The sequence below is a fragment of the Paroedura picta genome, chromosome 4 (assembly GCF_049243985.1).
Source record: "Paroedura picta isolate Pp20150507F chromosome 4, Ppicta_v3.0, whole genome shotgun sequence".
Taxonomy (NCBI): domain Eukaryota; kingdom Metazoa; phylum Chordata; class Lepidosauria; order Squamata; family Gekkonidae; genus Paroedura; species Paroedura picta.
Window position 1 is genome coordinate 18,732,107 of NC_135372.1, and position 23,087 is coordinate 18,755,193.

Here is a 23,087-nt window from a genome sequence, read left to right on the forward strand (position 1 = left end):
CGAAAAACCAATACAACGCCCACCCGGAACAATATATATAGCTAAACGAACCGTTCACTGGGTAGTTACACGTACGAAAATCCCTATTGATTTACCTGTTTTTACAAGGAAATAAAATGTGAAAAAAATATTTCTACATCCCATGGCCTTTCCCAACCATTTAAAATTTTCTCTTACAGGTCTAACACTTCGGAAAAACCAATACAACGCCTACCCGGAACAATATATAAAGCTAAACGAACCGTTCACTGGGCACTTATCCGTACGAAAATCCCTATTGATTTACCTGTTTTTACAAGGAAATAAAATGTGAAAAAAATATTTCTACATACCATGGCCTTTCCCAACCATTTAAATTTTTCTCTTACAGGTCTAACACTTCCGAAAAACAAATACAACACCCACCCGGAACAATATATAAAGCTAAACGAACCGTTCACTGGGTATTTATCCGTAAGAAAATCCCTATTGATTTATCTGTTTTTACAAGGAAGTAAAATGTGAAAAAAATATTTCTACATCCCATGGCCTTTCCCAACCATTTAAATTTTTCTCTTACAGGTCTAACACTTCTGAAAAACCAATACAACGCACACCCGGAACAATATATAAAGCTAAACGAACCGTTCACTGGGCACTTATCTGTACGAAAATCCCTATTGATTTACCTGTTTTTACAAGGAAATAAAATGTGAAAAAAATATTTCTACATCCAATGGCCATTCCCAACGATTTAAATTTTTCTCTTACAGGTCTAACACTTCCGAAAAACCAATACAACGCCCACCCGGAACAATATATAAAGCTAAACGAACCGTTCACTGGGTAGTTACACGTACGAAAATCCCTATTGATTTACCTGTTTTTACAAGGAAATAAAATGTGAAAAAAATATTTCTACATCCCATGGCCTTTCCCAACCATTTCAATTTTTCTCTTACAGGTCTAACACTTCCGAAAAACCAATACAACGCCCACCCGGAACAATATATAAAGCTAAACAAACCGTTCACTGGGTAGTTACACGTACGAAAATCCCTATTGATTTACCTGTTTTTACAAGGAAATAAAATGTGAAAAAAATATTTCTACATCCCATGGCCTTTCCCAACCATTTAAATATTTCTCTTACAGGTCTAACACTTCCGAAAAACCAATACAACGCCCACCCGGAACAATATATAAAGCTAAACGAACCGTTCACTGGGTACTTACACGTACGTAAATCCCTATTGATTTACCTGTTTTTACAAGGAAATAAAATGTGAAAAAAATATTTCTACATCCCATGGCCTTTCCCAACCATTTAAATTTTTCTCTTACAGGTCTAACACTTCCGAAAAACCAATACAACACCCACCTGGAACAATATATAAAGCTAAACGAACCGTTCAATGGACACTTATCCTTACGAAAATCCCTATTGATTTACCTGTATTTACACGGAAATAAAATGTGAAAAAAATATTTCTACATCCCATGGCCTTTCCCAACCATTTAAAATTTCCTCTTACAGGTCTAACACTTCGGAAAAACCAATACAACGCCTACCCGGAACAATATATAAAGCTAAACGAACCGTTCACTGGGCACTTATCCGTACGAAAATCCCTATTGATTTGCCTGTTTTTACAAGGAAATAAAATGTGAAAAAAATATTTCTACATACCATGGCCTTTCCCAACCATTTAAATTTTTCTCTTACAGGTCTAACACTTCCGAAAAACAAATAGAACACCCACCCGGAACAATATATAAAGCTAAACGAACCGTTCACTGGGTATTTATCCGTAAGAAAATCCCTATTGATTTATCTGTTTTTACAAGGAAGTAAAATGTGAAAAAAATATTTCTACATCCAATGGCCATTCCCAACCATTTAAATTTTTCTCTTACAGGTCTAACACTTCCGAAAAACCAATACAACGCCCACCCGGAACAATATATAAAGCTAAACGAACCGTTCACTGGGTAGTTACACGTACGAAAATCCCTATTGATTTACCTGTTTTTACAAGGAAGTAAAATGTGAAAAAAATATTTCTACATCCCATGGCCTTTCCCAACCATTTAAATATTTCTCTTACAGGTCTAACACTTCCGAAAAACCAATACAACGACCACCCGGAACAATATATAAAGCTAAACGAACCGTTCACTGGGTACTTATCCATACGAAAATCCCTATTGATTTACCTGTTTTTACAAGGAAATAAAATGTGAAAAAAATATTTCTACATCCCATGGCCTTTCCCAACCATTTAAATTTTTGTATTACATGTCTAACACTTCCGAAAAACCAATAAAACGCTCACCCGGAACAATATATAAAGCTAAACGAACCGTTCACTGGGTACTTATGCGTACGAAAATCCCTATTGATTTACCAGTTTTTACAAGGAAATAAAATATGAAAAAAATATTTCTACATCCCATGGCCTTTCCCAACCATTTAAATTTTTCTCTTACAGGTCTAACACTTCTGAAAAACCAATACAACGCCCACCCGGAACAATATATAAAGCTAAACGAACCGTTCACTGGGCACTTATCTGTACGAAAATCCCTATTGATTTACCTGTTTTTACAAGGAAATAAAATGTGAAAAAAATATTTCTACATCCCATGGCCTTTCCCAACCATTTAAATTATTCTCATACTAGTCTAACACTTCGGAAAAACCAATACAACGCCCACCCGGAACAATATATATAGCTAAACGAACCGTTAACTGGGTAGTTACACGTACGAAAATCCCTATTGATTTACCTGTTTTTACAAGGAAATAAAATGTGAAAAAATATTTCTACATCCCATGGCCATTCCCAACCATTTAAATTTTTCTCTTACAGGTCTAACACTTCCGAAAAACCAATACAACGCCCACCCGGAACAATATATATAGCTAAACGAACCGTTCACTGGGTAGTTACACGTACGAAAATCCCTATTGATTTACCTGTTTTTACAAGGAAATAAAATGTGAAAAAAATATTTCTACATCCCATGGCCTTTCCCAACCATTTAAAATTTTCTCTTACAGGTCTAACACTTCGGAAAAACCAATACAATGCCTACCCGGAACAATATATAAAGCTAAACGAACCGTTCACTGGGCACTTATCCGTACGAAAATCCCTATTGATCTACCTGTTTTTACAAGGAAATAAAATGTGAAAAAAATATTTCTACATACCATGGCCTTTCCCAACCATTTAAATTTTTCTCTTACAGGTCTAACACTTCCGAAAAACAAATACAACACCCACCCGGAACAATATATAAAGCTAAACGAACCGTTCACTGGGTATTTATCCGTAAGAAAATCCCTATTGATTTATCTGTTTTTACAAGGAAGTAAAATGTGAAAAAAATATTTCTACATCCCATGGCCTTTCCCAACCATTTAAATTTTTCTCTTACAGGTCTAACACTTCTGAAAAACCAATACAACGCACACCCGGAACAATATATAAAGCTAAACGAACCGTTCACTGGGCACTTATCTGTCCGAAAATCCCTATTGATTTACCTGTTTTTACAAGGAAATAAAATGTGAAAAAAATATTTCTACATCCAATGGCCATTCCCAACCATTTAAATTTTTCTCTTACAGGTCTAACACTTCCGAAAAACCAATACAACGCCCACCCGGAACAATATATAAAGCTAAACGAACCGTTCACTGGGTAGTTACACGTACGAAAATCCCTATTGATTTACCTGTTTTTACAAGGAAATAAAATGTGAAAAAAATATTTCTACATCCCATGGCCTTTCCCAACCATTTAAATTTTTCTCTTACAGGTCTAACACTTCCGAAAAACCAATACAACGCCCGCCCAGAACAATATATAAAGCTAAACGAACCGTTCACTGGGCACTTATCCGTACCAAAATCCCTATTGATTTACCTGTTTTTACAAGGAAATAAAATGTGAAAAAAATATTTCTACATCCCATGGCCTTTCCCAACCATTTAAATTTTTCTCTTACAGGTCTAACACTTCCCAAAAACGAATACAACGCACACCCGGAACAATATATAAAGCTAAACGAACCGTTCACTGGGCACTTATCCGTACAAAAATCCCTATTGTTTTACCTGTTTTACAAAGAAATAAAATGTGAAAAAAATATTTCTACATCCCATGGCCTTTCCTAACCATTTAAATTTTTCTCTTACATGTCTAACACTTCCGAAAAACCAATACAACGCCCACCCGGAACAATATATATAGCTAAACGAACCGTTCACTGGGTAGTTACACGTACGAAAATCCCTATTGATTTACCTGTTTTTACAAGGAAATAAAATGTGAAAAAAATATTTCTACATCCCATGGCCTTTCCCAACCATTTAAAATTTTCTCTTACAGGTCTAACACTTCGGAAAAACCAATACAATGCCTACCCGGAACAATATATAAAGCTAAACGAACCGTTCACTGGGCACTTATCCGTACGAAAATCCCTATTGATTTACCTGTTTTTACAAGGAAATAAAATGTGAAAAAAATATTTCTACATACCATGGCCTTTCCCAACCATTTAAATTTTTCTCTTACAGGTCTAACACTTCCGAAAAACAAATACAACACCCACCCGGAACAATATATAAAGCTAAACGAACCGTTCACTGGGTAGTTACACGTACGAAAATCCCTATTGATTTACCTGTTTTTACAAGGAAATAAAATGTGAAAAAAATATTTCTACATCCCATGGCCTTTCCCAACCATTTAAATTTTTCTCTTACAGGTCTAACACTTCCGAAAAACCAATACAACGCCCGCCCAGAACAATATATAAAGCTAAACGAACCGTTCACTGGGCACTTATCCGTACGAAAATCCCTATTGATTTACCTGTTTTTACAAGGAAATAAAATGTGAAAAAAATATTTCTACATCCCATGGCCTTTCCCAACCATTTAAATTTTTCTCTTACAGGTCTAACACTTCCCAAAAACGAATACAACGCACACCCGGAACAATATATAAAGCTAAACGAACCGTTCACTGGGCACTTATCCGTACAAAAATCCCTATTGTTTTACCTGTTTTACAAAGAAATAAAATGTGAAAAAAATATTTCTACATCCCATGGCCTTTCCTAACCATTTAAATTTTTCTCTTACATGTCTAACACTTCCGAAAAACCAATACAACACCCACCTGGAACAATATATAAAGCTAAACGAACCGTTCAATGGGCACTTATCCTTACGAAAATCCCTATTGATTTACCAGTTTTTACAAGGAAATAAAATGTGAAAAAAATATTTCTACATCCCATGGCCTTTACCAACCATTTAAATTTTTCTCTTACAGGTCTAACACTTCCGAAAAACCAATACAACGCCCACCCGGAACAATATATGAAGCTAAACTAACCGTTTACTGGGTACTTACACGTACGAAAATCCCTATTGATTTACCTGTTTTTACAAGGAAATAAAATGTGGAAAAAATATTTCTACATCCCATGGCCTTTCCCAACCATTTAAATTTTTCTCTTACAGGTCTAACACTTCCCAAAAACCAATACAACGCACACCCGGAACAATATATAAAGCTAAACGAACCGTTCACTGGGCACTTATCTGTACGAAAATCCCTATTGATTTACCTGTTTTTACAAGGAAATAAAATGTGAAAAAAATATTTCTACATCCCATGGCCATTCCCAACCATTTAAATTTTTCTCTTACAGGTCTAACACTTCCGAAAAACCAATACAACGCCCACCCGGAACAATATATATAGCTAAACGAACCGTTCACTGGGTAGTTACACGTACGAAAATCCCTATTGATTTACCTGTTTTTACAAGGAAATAAAATGTGAAAAAAATATTTCTACATCCCATGGCCTTTCCCAACCATTTAAATTTTTCTCTAACAGGTCTAACACTTCCGAAAAACCAATACAACGCCCACCCGGAACAATATATAAAGCTAAACGAACCGTTCACTGGGCCCTTATCCGTACGAAAATCCCTATTGATTTACCTGTTTTTACAAGGAAATAAAATGTGAAAAAAATATTTCTACATCCCATGGCCTTTCCCAACCATTTAAATTTTTCTCTTACAGGTCTAACACTTCCCAGAAACCAATACAACGCACACCCGGAACAATATATAAAGCTAAACGAACCGTTCACTGGGCACTTATCCGTACAAAAATCCCTATTGTTTTTCCTGTTTTACAAAGAAATAAAATGTGAAAAAAATATTTCTACATCCCATGGCCTTTCCTAACCATTTAAATTTTTCTCTTACATGTCTAACACTTCCGAAAAACCAATACAACACCCACCTGGAACAATATATAAAGCTAAACGAACCGTTCAATGGGCACTTATCCTTACGAAAATCCCTATTGATTTACCAGTTTTTACAAGGAAATAAAATGTGAAAAAAATATTTCTACATCCCATGGCCTTTACCAACCATTTAAATTTTTCTCTTACAGGTCTAACACTTCCGAAAAACCAATACAACGCCCACCCGGAACAATATATGAAGCTAAACTAACCGTTTACTGGGTACTTACACGTACGAAAATCCCTATTGATTTACCTGTTTTTACAAGGAAATAAAATGTGGAAAAAATATTTCTACATCCCATGGCCTTTCCCAACCATTTAAATTTTTCTCTTACAGGTCTAACACTTCCCAAAAACCAATACAACGCACACCCGGAACAATATATAAAGCTAAACGAACCGTTCACTGGGCACTTATCTGTACGAAAATCCCTATTGATTTACCTGTTTTTACAAGGAAATAAAATGTGAAAAAAATATTTCTACATCCCATGGCCATTCCCAACCATTTAAATTTTTCTCTTACAGGTCTAACACTTCCGAAAAACCAATACAACGCCCACCCGGAACAATATATATAGCTAAACGAACCGTTCACTGGGTAGTTACACGTACGAAAATCCCTATTGATTTACCTGTTTTTACAAGGAAATAAAATGTGAAAAAAATATTTCTACATCCCATGGCCTTTCCCAACCATTTAAATTTTTCTCTTACTAGTCTAACACTTCGGAAAAACCAATACAACGCCCACCCGGAACAATATATATAGCTAAACGAACCGTTCACTGGGTAGTTACACGTACGAAAATCCCTATTGATTTACCTGTTTTTACAAGGAAATAAAATGTGAAAAAAATATTTCTACATCCCATGGCCATTCCCAACCATTTAAATTTTTCTCTTACAGGTCTAACACTTCCGAAAAACCAATACAACGCCCACCCGGAACAATATATATAGCTAAACGAACCGTTCACTGGGTAGTTACACGTACGAAAATCCCTATTGATTTACCTGTTTTTACAAGGAAATAAAATGTGAAAAAAATATTTCTACATCCCATGGCCTTTCCCAACCATTTAAAATTTTCTCTTACAGGTCTAACACTTCGGAAAAACCAAAACAATGCCTACCCGGAACAATATATAAAGCTAAACGAACCGTTCACTGGGCACTTATCCGTACAAAAATCCCTATTGATTTACCTGTTTTTACAAGGAAATAAAATGTGAAAAAAATATTTCTACATACCATGGCCTTTCCCAACCATTTAAATTTTTCTCTTACAGGTCTAACACTTCCGAAAAACAAATACAACACCCACCCGGAACAATATATAAAGCTAAACGAACCGTTCACTGGGTATTTATCCGTAAGAAAATCCCTATTGATTTATCTGTTTTTACAAGGAAGTAAAATGTGAAAAAAATATTTCTACATCCCATGGCCTTTCCCAACCATTTAAATTTTTCTCTTACAGGTCTAACACTTCTGAAAAACCAATACAACGCACACCCGGAACAATATATAAAGCTAAACGAACCGTTCACTGGGCACTTATCTGTACGAAAATCCCTATTGATTTACCTGTTTTTACAAGGAAATAAAATGTGAAAAAAATATTTCTACATCCAATGGCCATTCCCAACCATTTAAATTTTTCTCTTACAGGTCTAACACTTCCGAAAAACCAATACAACGCCCACCCGGAACAATATATAAAGCTAAACGAACCGTTCACTTGGTAGTTACACGTACGAAAATCCCTATTGATTTACCTGTTTTTACAAGGAAATAAAATGTGAAAAAAATATTTCTACATCCCATGGCCTTTCCCAACCATTTAAAATTTTCTCTTACAGGTCTAACACTTCGGAAAAACCAATACAATGCCTACCCGGAACAATATATAAAGCTAAACGAACCGTTCACTGGGCACTTATCCGTACGAAAATCCCTATTGATTTACCTGTTTTTACAAGGAAATAAAATGTGAAAAAAATATTTCTACATCCCATGGCCTTTCCCAACCATTTAAATTTTTCTCTTACAGGTCTAACACTTCCGAAAAACAAATACAACACCCACCCGGAACAATATATAAAGCTAAACGAACCGTTCACTGGGTATTTATCCGTAAGAAAATCCCTATTGATTTATCTGTTTTTACAAGGAAGTAAAATGTGAAAAAAATATTTCTACATCCCATGGCCTTTCCCAACCATTTAAATTTTTCTCTTACAGGTCTAACACCTCTGAAAAACCAATACAACGCACACCCGGAACAATATATAAAGCTAAACGAACCGTTCACTGGGCACTTATCTGTACGAAAATCCCTATTGATTTACCTGTTTTTACAAGGAAATAAAATGTGAAAAAAATATTTCTACATCCAATGGCCATTCCCAACCATTTAAATTTTTCTCTTACAGGTCTAACACTTCCCAAAAACCAATACAACGCCCACCCGGAACAATATATAAAGCTAAACGAACCGTTCACTGGGTAGTTACACGTACGAAAATCCCTATTGATTTACCTGTTTTTACAAGGAAATAAAATGTGAAAAAAATATTTCTACATCCCATGGCCTTTCCCAACCATTTAAATTTTTCTCTTACAGGTCTAACACTTCGGAAAAACCAATACAACGCCTACCCGGTACAATATATAAAGCTAAACGAACCGTTCACTGGGCACTTATCCGTACGAAAATCCCTATTGATTTACCTGTTTTTACAAGGAAATAAAATGTGAAAAAAATATTTCTACATCCCATGGCCTTTACCAACCATTTAAATTTTTCTCTTACAGGTCTAACACTTCCGAAAAACCAATACAACGCCCACCCGGAACAATATATGAAGCTAAACTAACCGTTTACTGGGTACTTACACGTACGAAAATCCCTATTGATTTACCTGTTTTTACAAGGAAATAAAATGTGGAAAAAATATTTCTACATCCCATGGCCTTTCCCAACCATTTAAATTTTTCTCTTACAGGTCTAACACTTCCCAAAAACCAATACAACGCACACCCGGAACAATATATAAAGCTAAACGAACCGTTCACTGGGCACTTATCTGTACGAAAATCCCTATTGATTTACCTGTTTTTACAAGGAAATAAAATGTGAAATAAATATTTCTACATCCCATGGCCATTGCCAACCATTTAAATTTTTCTCTTACAGGTCTAACACTTCCGAAAAACCAATACAACGCCCACCCGGAACAATATATATAGCTAAACGAACCGTTCACTGGGTAGTTACACGTACGAAAATCCCTATTGATTTACCTGTTTTTACAAGGAAATAAAATGTGAAAAAAATATTTCTACATCCCATGGCCTTTCCCAACCATTTAAATTTTTCTCTAACAGGTCTAACACTTCCGAAAAACCAATACAACGCCCACCCGGAACAATATATAAAGCTAAACGAACCGTTCACTGGGCCCTTATCCGTACGAAAATCCCTATTGATTTACCTGTTTTTACAAGGAAATAAAATGTGAAAAAAATATTTCTACATCCCATGGCCTTTCCCAACCATTTAAATTTTTCTCTTACAGGTCTAACACTTCCCAAAAACCAATACAACGCACACCCGGAACAATATATAAAGCTAAACGAACCGTTCACTGGGCACTTATCCGTACAAAAATCCCTATTGTTTTACCTGTTTTACAAAGAAATAAAATGTGAAAAAAATATTTCTACATCCCATGGCCTTTCCTAACCATTTAAATTTTTCTCTTACATGTCTAACACTTCCGAAAAACCAATACAACACCCACCTGGAACAATATATAAAGCTAAACGAACCGTTCAATGGGCACTTATCCTTACGAAAATCCCTATTGATTTACCAGTTTTTACAAGGAAATAAAATGTGAAAAAAATATTTCTACATCCCATGGCCTTTACCAACCATTTAAATTTTTCTCTTACAGGTCTAACACTTCCGAAAAACCAATACAACGCCCACCCGGAACAATATATGAAGCTAAACTAACCGTTTACTGGGTACTTACACGTACGAAAATCCCTATTGATTTACCTGTTTTTACAAGGAAATAAAATGTGGAAAAAATATTTCTACATCCCATGGCCTTTCCCAACCATTTAAATTTTTCTCTTACAGGTCTAACACTTCCCAAAAACCAATACAACGCACACCCGGAACAATATATAAAGCTAAACGAACCGTTCACTGGGCACTTATCTGTACGAAAATCCCTATTGATTTACCTGTTTTTACAAGGAAATAAAATGTGAAAAAAATATTTCTACATCCCATGGCCATTCCCAACCATTTAAATTTTTCTCTTACAGGTCTAACACTTCTGAAAAACCAAAACAACGCCCACCCGGAACAATATATATAGCTAAACGAACCGTTCACTGGGTAGTTACACGTACGAAAATCCCTATTGATTTACCTGTTTTTACAAGGAAATAAAATGTGAAAAAAATATTTCTACATCCCATGGCCTTTCCCAACCATTTAAATTTTTCTCTTACTAGTCTAACACTTCGGAAAAACCAATACAACGCCCACCCGGAACAATATATATAGCTAAACGAACCGTTCACTGGGTAGTTACACGTACGAAAATCCCTATTGATTTACCTGTTTTTACAAGGAAATAAAATGTGAAAAAAATATTTCTACATCCCATGGCCATTCCCAACCATTTAAATTTTTCTCTTACAGGTCTAACACTTCCGAAAAACCAATACAACGCCCACCCGGAACAATATATATAGCTAAACGAACCGTTCACTGGGTAGTTACACGTACGAAAATCCCTATTGATTTACCTGTTTTTACAAGGAAATAAAATGTGAAAAAAATATTTCTACATCCCATGGCCTTTCCCAACCATTTAAAATTTTCTCTTACAGGTCTAACACTTCGGAAAAACCAATACAATGCCTACCCGGAACAATATATAAAGCTAAACGAACCGTTCACTGGGCACTTATCCGTACGAAAATCCCTATTGATTTACCTGTTTTTACAAGGAAATAAAATGTGAAAAAAATATTTCTACATACCATGGCCTTTCCCAACCATTTAAATTTTTCTCTTACAGGTCTAACACTTCCGAAAAACAAATACAACACCCACCCGGAACAATATATAAAGCTAAACGAACCGTTCACTGGGTATTTATCCGTAAGAAAATCCCTATTGATTTATCTGTTTTTACAAGGAAGTAAAATGTGAAAAAAATATTTCTACATCCCATGGCCTTTCCCAACCATTTAAATTTTTCTCTTACAGGTCTAACACTTCTGAAAAACCAATACAACGCACACCCGGAACAATATATAAAGCTAAACGAACCGTTCACTGGGCACTTATCTGTACGAAAATCCCTATTGATTTACCTGTTTTTACAAGGAAATAAAATGTGAAAAAAATATTTCTACATCCAATGGCCATTCCCAACCATTTAAATTTTTCTCTTACAGGTCTAACACTTCCGAAAAACCAATACAACGCCCACCCGGAACAATATATAAAGCTAAACGAACCGTTCACTGGGTAGTTACACGTACGAAAATCCCTATTGATTTACCTGTTTTTACAAGGAAATAAAATGTGAAAAAAATATTTCTACATCCCATGGCCTTTCCCTACCATTTAAAATTTTCTCTTACAGGTCTAACACTTCGGAAAAACCAATACAATGCCTACCCGGAACAATATATAAAGCTAAACGAACCGTTCACTGGGCACTTATCCGTACGAAAATCCCTATTGATTTACCTGTTTTTACAAGGAAATAAAATGTGAAAAAAATATTTCTACATCCCATGGCCTTTCCCAACCATTTAAATTTTTCTCTTACAGGTCTAACACTTCCGAAAAACAAATACAACACCCACCCGGAACAATATATAAAGCTAAACGAACCGTTCACTGGGTATTTATCCGTAAGAAAATCCCTATTGATTTATCTGTTTTTACAAGGAAGTAAAATGTGAAAAAAATATTTCTACATCCCATGGCCTTTCCCAACCATTTAAATTTTTCTCTTACAGGTCTAACACTTCTGAAAAACCAATACAACGCACAACCGGAACAATATATAAAGCTAAACGAACCGTTCACTGGGCACTTATCTGTACGAAAATCCCTATTGATTTACCTGTTTTTACAAGGAAATAAAATGTGAAAAAAATATTTCTACATCCAATGGCCATTCCCAACCATTTAAATTTTTCTCTTACAGGTCTAACACTTCCCAAAAACCAATACAACGCCCACCCGGAACAATATATAAAGCTAAACGAACCGTTCACTGGGTAGTTACACGTACGAAAATCCCTATTGATTTACCTGTTTTTACAAGGAAATAAAATGTGAAAAAAATATTTCTACATCCCATGGCCTTTCCCAACCATTTAAATTTTTCTCTTACAGGTCTAACACTTCGGAAAAACCAATACAACGCCTACCCGGTACAATATATAAAGCTAAACGAACCGTTCACTGGGCACTTATCCGTACGAAAATCCCTATTGATTTACCTGTTTTTACAAGGAAATAAAATGTGAAAAAAATATTTCTACATCCCATGGCCTTTACCAACCATTTAAATTTTTCTCTTACAGGTCTAACACTTCCGAAAAACCAATACAACGCCCACCCGGAACAATATATGAAGCTAAACTAACCGTTTACTGGGTACTTACACGTACGAAAATCCCTATTGATTTACCTGTTTTTACAAGGAAATAAAATGTGGAAAAAATATTTCTACATCCCATGGCCTTTCCCAACCATTTAAATTTTTCTCTTACAGGTCTAACACTTCCCAAAAACCAATACAACGCACACCCGGAACAATATATAAAGCTAAACGAACCGTTCACTGGGCACTTATCTGTACGAAAATCCCTATTGATTTACCTGTTTTTACAAGGAAATAAAATGTGAAAAAAATATTTCTACATCCCATGGCCATTGCCAACCATTTAAATTTTTCTCTTACAGGTCTAACACTTCCGAAAAACCAATACAACGCCCACCCGGAACAATATATATAGCTAAACGAACCGTTCACTGGGTAGTTACACGTACGAAAATCCCTATTGATTTACCTGTTTTTACAAGGAAATAAAATGTGAAAAAAATATTTCTACATCCCATGGCCTTTCCCAACCATTTAAATTTTTCTCTAACAGGTCTAACACTTCCGAAAAACCAATACAACGCCCACCCGGAACAATATATAAAGCTAAACGAACCGTTCACTGGGCCCTTATCCGTACGAAAATCCCTATTGATTTACCTGTTTTTACAAGGAAATAAAATGTGAAAAAAATATTTCTACATCCCATGGCCTTTCCCAACCATTTAAATTTTTCTCTTACAGGTCTAAAACTTCCCAAAAACCAATACAACGCACACCCGGAACAATATATAAAGCTAAACGAACCGTTCACTGGGCACTTATCCGTACAAAAATCCCTATTGTTTTACCTGTTTTACAAAGAAATAAAATGTGAAAAAAATATTTCTACATCCCATGGCCTTTCCTAACCATTTAAATTTTTCTCTTACATGTCTAACACTTCCGAAAAACCAATACAACACCCACCTGGAACAATATATAAAGCTAAACGAACCGTTCAATGGGCACTTATCCTTACGAAAATCCCTATTGATTTACCAGTTTTTACAAGGAAATAAAATGTGAAAAAAATATTTCTACATCCCATGGCCTTTACCAACCATTTAAATTTTTCTCTTACAGGTCTAACACTTCCGAAAAACCAATACAACGCCCACCCGGAACAATATATGAAGCTAAACTAACCGTTTACTGGGTACTTACACGTACGAAAATCCCTATTGATTTACCTGTTTTTACAAGGAAATAAAATGTGGAAAAAATATTTCTACATCCCATGGCCTTTCCCAACCATTTAAATTTTTCTCTTACAGGTCTAACACTTCCCAAAAACCAATACAACGCACACCCGGAACAATATATAAAGCTAAACGAACCGTTCACTGGGCACTTATCTGTACGAAAATCCCTATTGATTTACCTGTTTTTACAAGGAAATAAAATGTGAAAAAAATATTTCTACATCCCATGGCCATTCCCAACCATTTAAATTTTTCTCTTACAGGTCTAACACTTCTGAAAAACCAAAACAACGCCCACCCGGAACAATATATATAGCTAAACGAACCGTTCACTGGGTAGTTACACGTACGAAAATCCCTATTGATTTACCTGTTTTTACAAGGAAATAAAATGTGAAAAAAATATTTCTACATCCCATGGCCTTTCCCAACCATTTAAATTTTTCTCTTACTAGTCTAACACTTCGGAAAAACCAATACAACGCCCACCCGGAACAATATATATAGCTAAACGAACCGTTCACTGGGTAGTTACACGTACGAAAATCCCTATTGATTTACCTGTTTTTACAAGGAAATAAAATGTGAAAAAAATATTTCTACATCCCATGGCCATTCCCAACCATTTAAATTTTTCTCTTACAGGTCTAACACTTCCGAAAAACCAATACAACGCCCACCCGGAACAATATATATAGCTAAACGAACCGTTCACTGGGTAGTTACACGTACGAAAATCCCTATTGATTTACCTGTTTTTACAAGGAAATAAAATGTGAAAAAAATATTTCTACATCCCATGGCCTTTCCCAACCATTTAAAATTTTCTCTTACAGGTCTAACACTTCGGAAAAACCAATACAATGCCTACCCGGAACAATATATAAAGCTAAACGAACCGTTCACTGGGCACTTATCCGTACGAAAATCCCTATTGATTTACCTGTTTTTACAAGGAAATAAAATGTGAAAAAAATATTTCTACATACCATGGCCTTTCCCAACCATTTAAATTTTTCTCTTACAGGTCTAACACTTCCGAAAAACAAATACAACACCCACCCGGAACAATATATAAAGCTAAACGAACCGTTCACTGGGTATTTATCCGTAAGAAAATCCCTATTGATTTATCTGTTTTTACAAGGAAGTAAAATGTGAAAAAAATATTTCTACATCCCATGGCCTTTCCCAACCATTTAAATTTTTCTCTTACAGGTCTAACACTTCTGAAAAACCAATACAACGCACACCCGGAACAATATATAAAGCTAAACGAACCGTTCACTGGGCACTTATCTGTACGAAAATCCCTATTGATTTACCTGTTTTTACAAGGAAATAAAATGTGAAAAAAATATTTCTACATCCAATGGCCATTCCCAACCATTTAAATTTTTCTCTTACAGGTCTAACACTTCCGAAAAACCAATACAACGCCCACCCGGAACAATATATAAAGCTAAACGAACCGTTCACTGGGTAGTTACACGTACGAAAATCCCTATTGATTTACCTGTTTTTACAAGGAAATAAAATGTGAAAAAAATATTTCTACATCCCATGGCCTTTCCCAACCATTTAAAATTTTCTCTTACAGGTCTAACACTTCGGAAAAACCAATACAATGCCTACCCGGAACAATATATAAAGCTAAACGAACCGTTCACTGGGCACTTATCCGTACGAAAATCCCTATTGATTTACCTGTTTTTACAAGGAAATAAAATGTGAAAAAAATATTTCTACATCCCATGGCCTTTCCCAACCATTTAAATTTTTCTCTTACAGGTCTAACACTTCCGAAAAACAAATACAACACCCACCCGGAACAATATATAAAGCTAAACGAACCGTTCACTGGGTATTTATCCGTAAGAAAATCCCTATTGATTTATCTGTTTTTACAAGGAAGTAAAATGTGAAAAAAATATTTCTACATCCCATGGCCTTTCCCAACCATTTAAATTTTTCTCTTACAGGTCTAACACTTCTGAAAAACCAATACAACGCACAACCGGAACAATATATAAAGCTAAACGAACCGTTCACTGGGCACTTATCTGTACGAAAATCCCTATTGATTTACCTGTTTTTACAAGGAAATAAAATGTGAAAAAAATATTTCTACATCCAATGGCCATTCCCAACCATTTAAATTTTTCTCTTACAGGTCTAACACTTCCGAAAAACCAATACAACGCCCACCCGGAACAATATATAAAGCTAAACGAACCGTTCACTGGGTAGTTACACGTACGAAAATCCCTATTGATTTACCTGTTTTTACAAGGAAATAAAATGTGAAAAAAATATTTCTACATCCCATGGCCTTTCCCAACCATTTAAATTTTTCTCTTACAGGTCTAACACTTCGGAAAAACCAATACAACGCCTACCCGGAACAATATATAAAGCTAAACGAACCGTTCACTGGGCAATTATCCGTACGAAAATCCCTATTGATTTACCTGTTTTTACAAGGAAATAAAATGTGAAAAAAATATTTCTACATCCCATGGCCTTTCCCAACCATTTAAATTTTTCTCTTACAGGTCTAACACTTCCGAAAAACCAATACAACGCCCACTTGGAACAATATATAAAGCTAAACGAACCGTTCACTGGGCACTTATCTGTACGAAAATCCCTATTGATTTAGCTGTTTTTACAAGGAAATAAAATGTGAAAAAAATATTTCTACATCCCATGGCCATTCCCAACCATTTAAATTTTTCTCTTACAGGTCTAACACTTCCGAAAAACCAATACAACGCCCACCCGGAACAATATATAAAGCTAAACGAACCGTTCACTGGGTAGTTACACGTACGAAAATCCCTATTGATTTACCTGTTTTTACAAGGAAATAAAATGTGAAAAAAATATTTCTACATCCCATGGCCTTTCCCAACCATTTAAATTTTTCTCTTACAGGTCTAACACTTCGGAAAAACCAATACAACGCCTACCCGGAACAATATATAAAGCTAAACGAACCGTTCACTGGGCAATTATCCGTACGAAAATCCCTATTGATTTACCTGTTTTTACAAGGAAATAAAATGTGAAAAAAATATTTCTACATCCCATGGCCTTTCCCAACCATTTAAATTTTTCTCTTACAGGTCTAACACTTCCGAAAAACCAATACAACGCCCACCCGGAACAATATATAAAGCTAAACGAACCGTTCACTGGGCACTTATCTGTACGAAAATCCCTATTGATTTAGCTGTTTTTACAAGGAAATAAAATGTGAAAAAAATATTTCTACATCCCATGGCCATTCCCAACCATTTAAATTTTTCTCTTACAGGTCTAACACTTCTGAAAAACCTATACAACGCTCACCCGGAACATTATATAAAGCTAAACGAACCGTTCACTGGGCACTTATCTGTACGAAAATCCCTATTGATTTACCTGTTTTTACAAGGAAATAAAATGTGAAAAAAATATTTCTACATCCAATGGCCATTCCCAACCATTTAAATTTTTCTCTTACAGGTCTAACACTTCCGAAAAACCAATACAACGCCCACCCGGAACAATATATAAAGCTAAACGAACCGTTCACTGGGTAGTTACACGTACGAAAATCCCTATTGATTTACCTGTTTTTACAAGGATATAAAATGTGAAAAAAATATTTCTACATCCCATGGCCTTTCCCAACCATTTAAAATTTTCTCTTACAGGTCTAACACTTCGGAAAAACCAATACAATGCCTACCCGGAACAATATATAAAGCTAAACGAACCGTTCACTGGGCACTTATCCGTACGAAAATCCCTATTGATTTACCTGTTTTTACAAGGAAATAAAATGTGAAAAAAATATTTCTACATCCCATGGCCTTTCCCAACCATTTAAATTTTTCTCTTACAGGTCTAACACTTCCGAAAAACAAATACAACACCCACCCGGAACAATATATAAAGCTAAACGAACCGTTCACTGGGTATTTATCCGTAAGAAAATCCCTATTGATTTATCTGTTTTTACAAGGAAGTAAAATGTGAAAAAAATATTTCTACATCCCATGGCCTTTCCCAACCATTTAAATTTTTCTCTTACAGGTCTAACACTTCTGAAAAACCAATACAACGCACAACCGGAACAATATATAAAGCTAAACGAACCGTTCACTGGGCACTTATCTGTACGAAAATCCCTATTGATTTACCTGTTTTTACAAGGAAATAAAATGTGAAAAAAATATTTCTACATCCAATGGCCATTCCCAACCATTTAAATTTTTCTCTTACAGGTCTAACACTTCCGAAAAACCAATACAACGCCCACCCGGAACAATATATAAAGCTAAACGAACCGTTCACTGGGTAGTTACACGTACGAAAATCCCTATTGATTTACCTGTTTTTACAAGGAAATAAAATGTGAAAAAAATATTTCTACATCCCATGGCCTTTCCCAACCATTTAAATTTTTCTCTTACAGGTCTAACACTTCGGAAAAACCAATACAACGCCTACCCGGAACAATATATAAAGCTAAACGAACCGTTCACTGGGCACTTATCCGTACGAAAATCCCTATTGATTTACCTGTTTTTACAAGGAAATAAAATGTGAAAAAAATATTTCTACATCCCATGGCCTTTCCCAACCATTTAAATTTTTCTCTTACAGGTCTAACACTTCCGAAAAACCAATACAACGCCCACCCGGAACAATATATAAAGCTAAACGAACCGTTCACTGGGCACTTATCTGTACAAAAATCCCTATTGATTTAGCTGTTTTTACAAGGAAATAAAATGTGAAAAAAATATTTCTACATCCCATGGCCATTCCCAACCATTTAAATTTTTCTCTTACAGGTCTAACACTTCTGAAAAACCTATACAACGCTCACCCGGAACAATATATAAAGCTAAACGAACCGTTCACTGGGCACTTATCTGTACGAAAATCCCTATTGATTTACCTGTTTTTACAAGGAAATAAAATGTGAAAAAAATATTTCTACATCCCATGGCCTTTCCCAACCATTTAAATTTTTCTCTAACAGGTCTAACACTTCCGAAAAACCAATACAACGCCCACCCGGAACAATATATAAAGCTAAACGAACCGTTCACTGGGCACTTATCCGTACGAAAATCCCTATTGATTTACCTGTTTTTACAAGGAAATAAAATGTGAAAAAAATATTTCTACATCCCATGGCCTTTCCCAACCATTTAAATATTTGTCTTACATGTCTAACACTTCTGAAAAACCAATACAACGCCCACCCGGAACAATATATAAAGCTAAACGAACCGTTCACAAGGTTCTTATGCGTACGAAAATCCCTATTGATTTACCAGTTTTTACAAGGAAATAAAATATGAAAAAAATATTTCTACATCCCATGGCCTTTCCCAACCATTTAAATTTTTCTCTTACAGATCTAACACTTCTGAAAAACCAATACAACGCCCACCCGGAACAATATATAAAGCTAAACGAACCGTTCACTGGGCACTTATCCGTACAAAAATCCCTATTGTTTTACCTGTTTTTACAAGGAAATAAAATGTGAAAAAAATATTTCTACATCCCATTGCCTTTCCCAACCATTTAAATTTTTCTCTTACAGGTCTAACACTTCCGAAAAACCAATACAACACCCACCTGGAACAATATATAAAGCTAAACGAACCGTTCAATGGGCACTTATCCTTACGAAAATCCCTATTGATTTACCTGTTTTTACAAGGAAATAAAATGTGAAAAAAATATTTCTACATCCCATGGTCATTCCCAACCATTTAAAATTTTCTCTTACAGGTCTAACACTTCCGAAAAACCTATACAACGCCCACCCGGAACAATATATAAAGCTAAACGAACCGTTCACTGGGTACTTATACGTACGAAAATCCCTATTGATTTACCTGTTTTTACAAGGAAATAAAATGTGAAAAAAATATTTCTACATCCCATGGCCTTTCCCAACCATTTAAATTTTTCTCTTACAGGTCTAACACTTCCGAAAAACCAATACAACGCCCACCCGGAACAATATATAAAGCTAAACGAACCGTTCACTGGGCACTTATCTGTACGAAAATCCCTATTGATTTAGCTGTTTTTACAAGGAAATAAAATGTGAAAAAAATATTTCTACATCCCATGGCCATTCCCAACCATTTAAATTTTTCTCTTACAGGTCTAACACTTCCGAAAATCCTATACAACGCTCACCCGGAACAATATATAAAGCTAAACGAACCGTTCACTGGGCACTTATCTCTACGAAAATCCCTATTGATTTACCTGTTTTTACAAGGAAATAAAATGTGAAAAAAATATTTCTACATCCCATGGCCTTTCCCAACCATTTAAAATTTTCTCTTACAGGTCTAACACTTCGGAAAAACCAATACAACGCCTACCCGGAACAATATATAAAGCTAAACGAACCGTTCACTGGGCACTTATCCGTACGAAAATCCCTATTGATTTACCTGTTTTTACAAGGAAATAAAATGTGAAAAAAATATTTCTACATACCATGGCCTTTCCCAACCATTTAAATTTTTCTCTTACAGGTCTAACACTTCCGAAAAACAAATACAACACCCACCCGGAACAATATATAAAGCTAAACGAACCGTTCACTGGGTATTTATCCGTAAGAAAATCCCTATTGATTTATCTGTTTTTACAAGGAAGTAAAATGTGAAAAAAATATTTCTACATCCCATGGCCTTTCCCAACCATTTAAATTTTTCTCTTACAGGTCTAACACTTCTGAAAAACCAATACAACGCACACCCGGAACAATATATAAAGCTAAACGAACCGTTCACTGGGCACTTATCTGTACGAAAATCCCTATTGATTTACCTGTTTTTACAAGGAAATAAAATGTGAAAAAAATATTTCTACATCCAATGGCCATTCCCAACCATTTAAATTTTTCTCTTACAGGTCTAACACTTCCGAAAAACCAATACAACGCCCACCCGGAACAATATATAAAGCTAAACGAACCGTTCACTGGGTAGTTACACGTACGAAAATCCCTATGGATTTACCTGTTTTTGCAAGGAAATAAAATGTGAAAAAAATATTTCTACATCCCATGGCCTTTCCCAACCATTTAAATTTTTCTCTTACAGGTCTAACACTTCCGAAAAACCAATACAACGCCCGCCCAGAACAATATATAAAGCTAAACGAACCGTTCACTGGGCACTTATCCGTACGAAAATCCCTATTGATTTACCTGTTTTTACAAGGAAATAAAATGTGAAAAAAATATTTCTACATCCCATGGCCTTTCCCAACCATTTAAATTTTTCTCTTACAGGTCTAACACTTCCGAAAAACCAATACAACGCCCACCCGGAACAATATATAAAGCTAAACGAACCGTTCACTGGGCACTTATCTGTACGAAAATCCCTATTGATTTAGCTGTTTTTACAAGGAAATAAAATGTGAAAAAAATATTTCTACATCCCATGGCCATTCCCAACCATTTAAATTTTTCTCTTACAGGTCTAACACTTCCGAAAAACCTATACAACGCTCACCCGGAACAATATATAAAGCTAAACGAACCGTTCACTGGGCACTTATCTGTACGAAAATCCCTATTGATTTACCTGTTTTTACAAGGAAATAAAATGTGAAACAAATATTTCTACATCCCATGGCCTTTCCCAACCATTTAAATTTTTCTCTAACAGGTCTAACACTTCCGAAAAACCAATACAACGCCCACCCGGAACAATATATAAAGCTAAACGAACCGTTCACTGGGCACTTATCCGTACGAAAATCCCATTGATTTACCTGTTTTTACAAGGAAATAAAATGTGAAAAAAATATTTCTACATCCCATGGCCTTTCCCAACCATTTAAATATTTGTCTTACATGTCTAACACTTCTGAAAAACCAATACAACGCCCACCCGGAACAATATATAAAGCTAAACGAACCGTTCACAAGGTTCTTATGCGTACGAAAATCCCTATTGATTTACCAGTTTTTACAAGGAAGTAAAATGTGAAAAAAATATTTCTACATCCCATGGCCTTTCCCAACCATTTAAATTTTTCTCTTACAGGTCTAACACTTCTGAAAAACCAATACAACGCACACCCGGAACAATATATAAAGCTAAACGAACCGTTCACTGGGCACTTATCTGTACGAAAATCCCTATTGATTTACCTGTTTTTACAAGGAAATAAAATGTGAAAAAAATATTTCTACATCCAATGGCCATTCCCAACCATTTAAATTTTTCTCTTACAGGTCTAACACTTCCGAAAAACCAATACAACGCCCACCCGGAACAATATATAAAGCTAAACGAACCGTTCACTGGGTAGTTACACGTACGAAAATCCCTATGGATTTACCTGTTTTTGCAAGGAAATAAAATGTGAAAAAAATATTTCTACATCCCATGGCCTTTCCCAACCATTTAAATTTTTCTCTTACAGGTCTAACACTTCCGAAAAACCAATACAACGCCCGCCCAGAACAATATATAAAGCTAAACGAACCGTTCACTGGGCACTTATCCGTACGAAAATCCCTATTGATTTACCTGTTTTTACAAGGAAATAAAATGTGAAAAAAATATTTCTACATCCCATGGCCTTTCCCAACCATTTAAATTTTTCTCTTACAGGTCTAACACTTCCGAAAAACCAATACAACGCCCACCCGGAACAATATATAAAGCTAAACGAACCGTTCACTGGGCACTTATCTGTACGAAAATCCCTATTGATTTAGCTGTTTTTACAAGGAAATAAAATGTGAAAAAAATATTTCTACATCCCATGGCCATTCCCAACCATTTAAATTTTTCTCT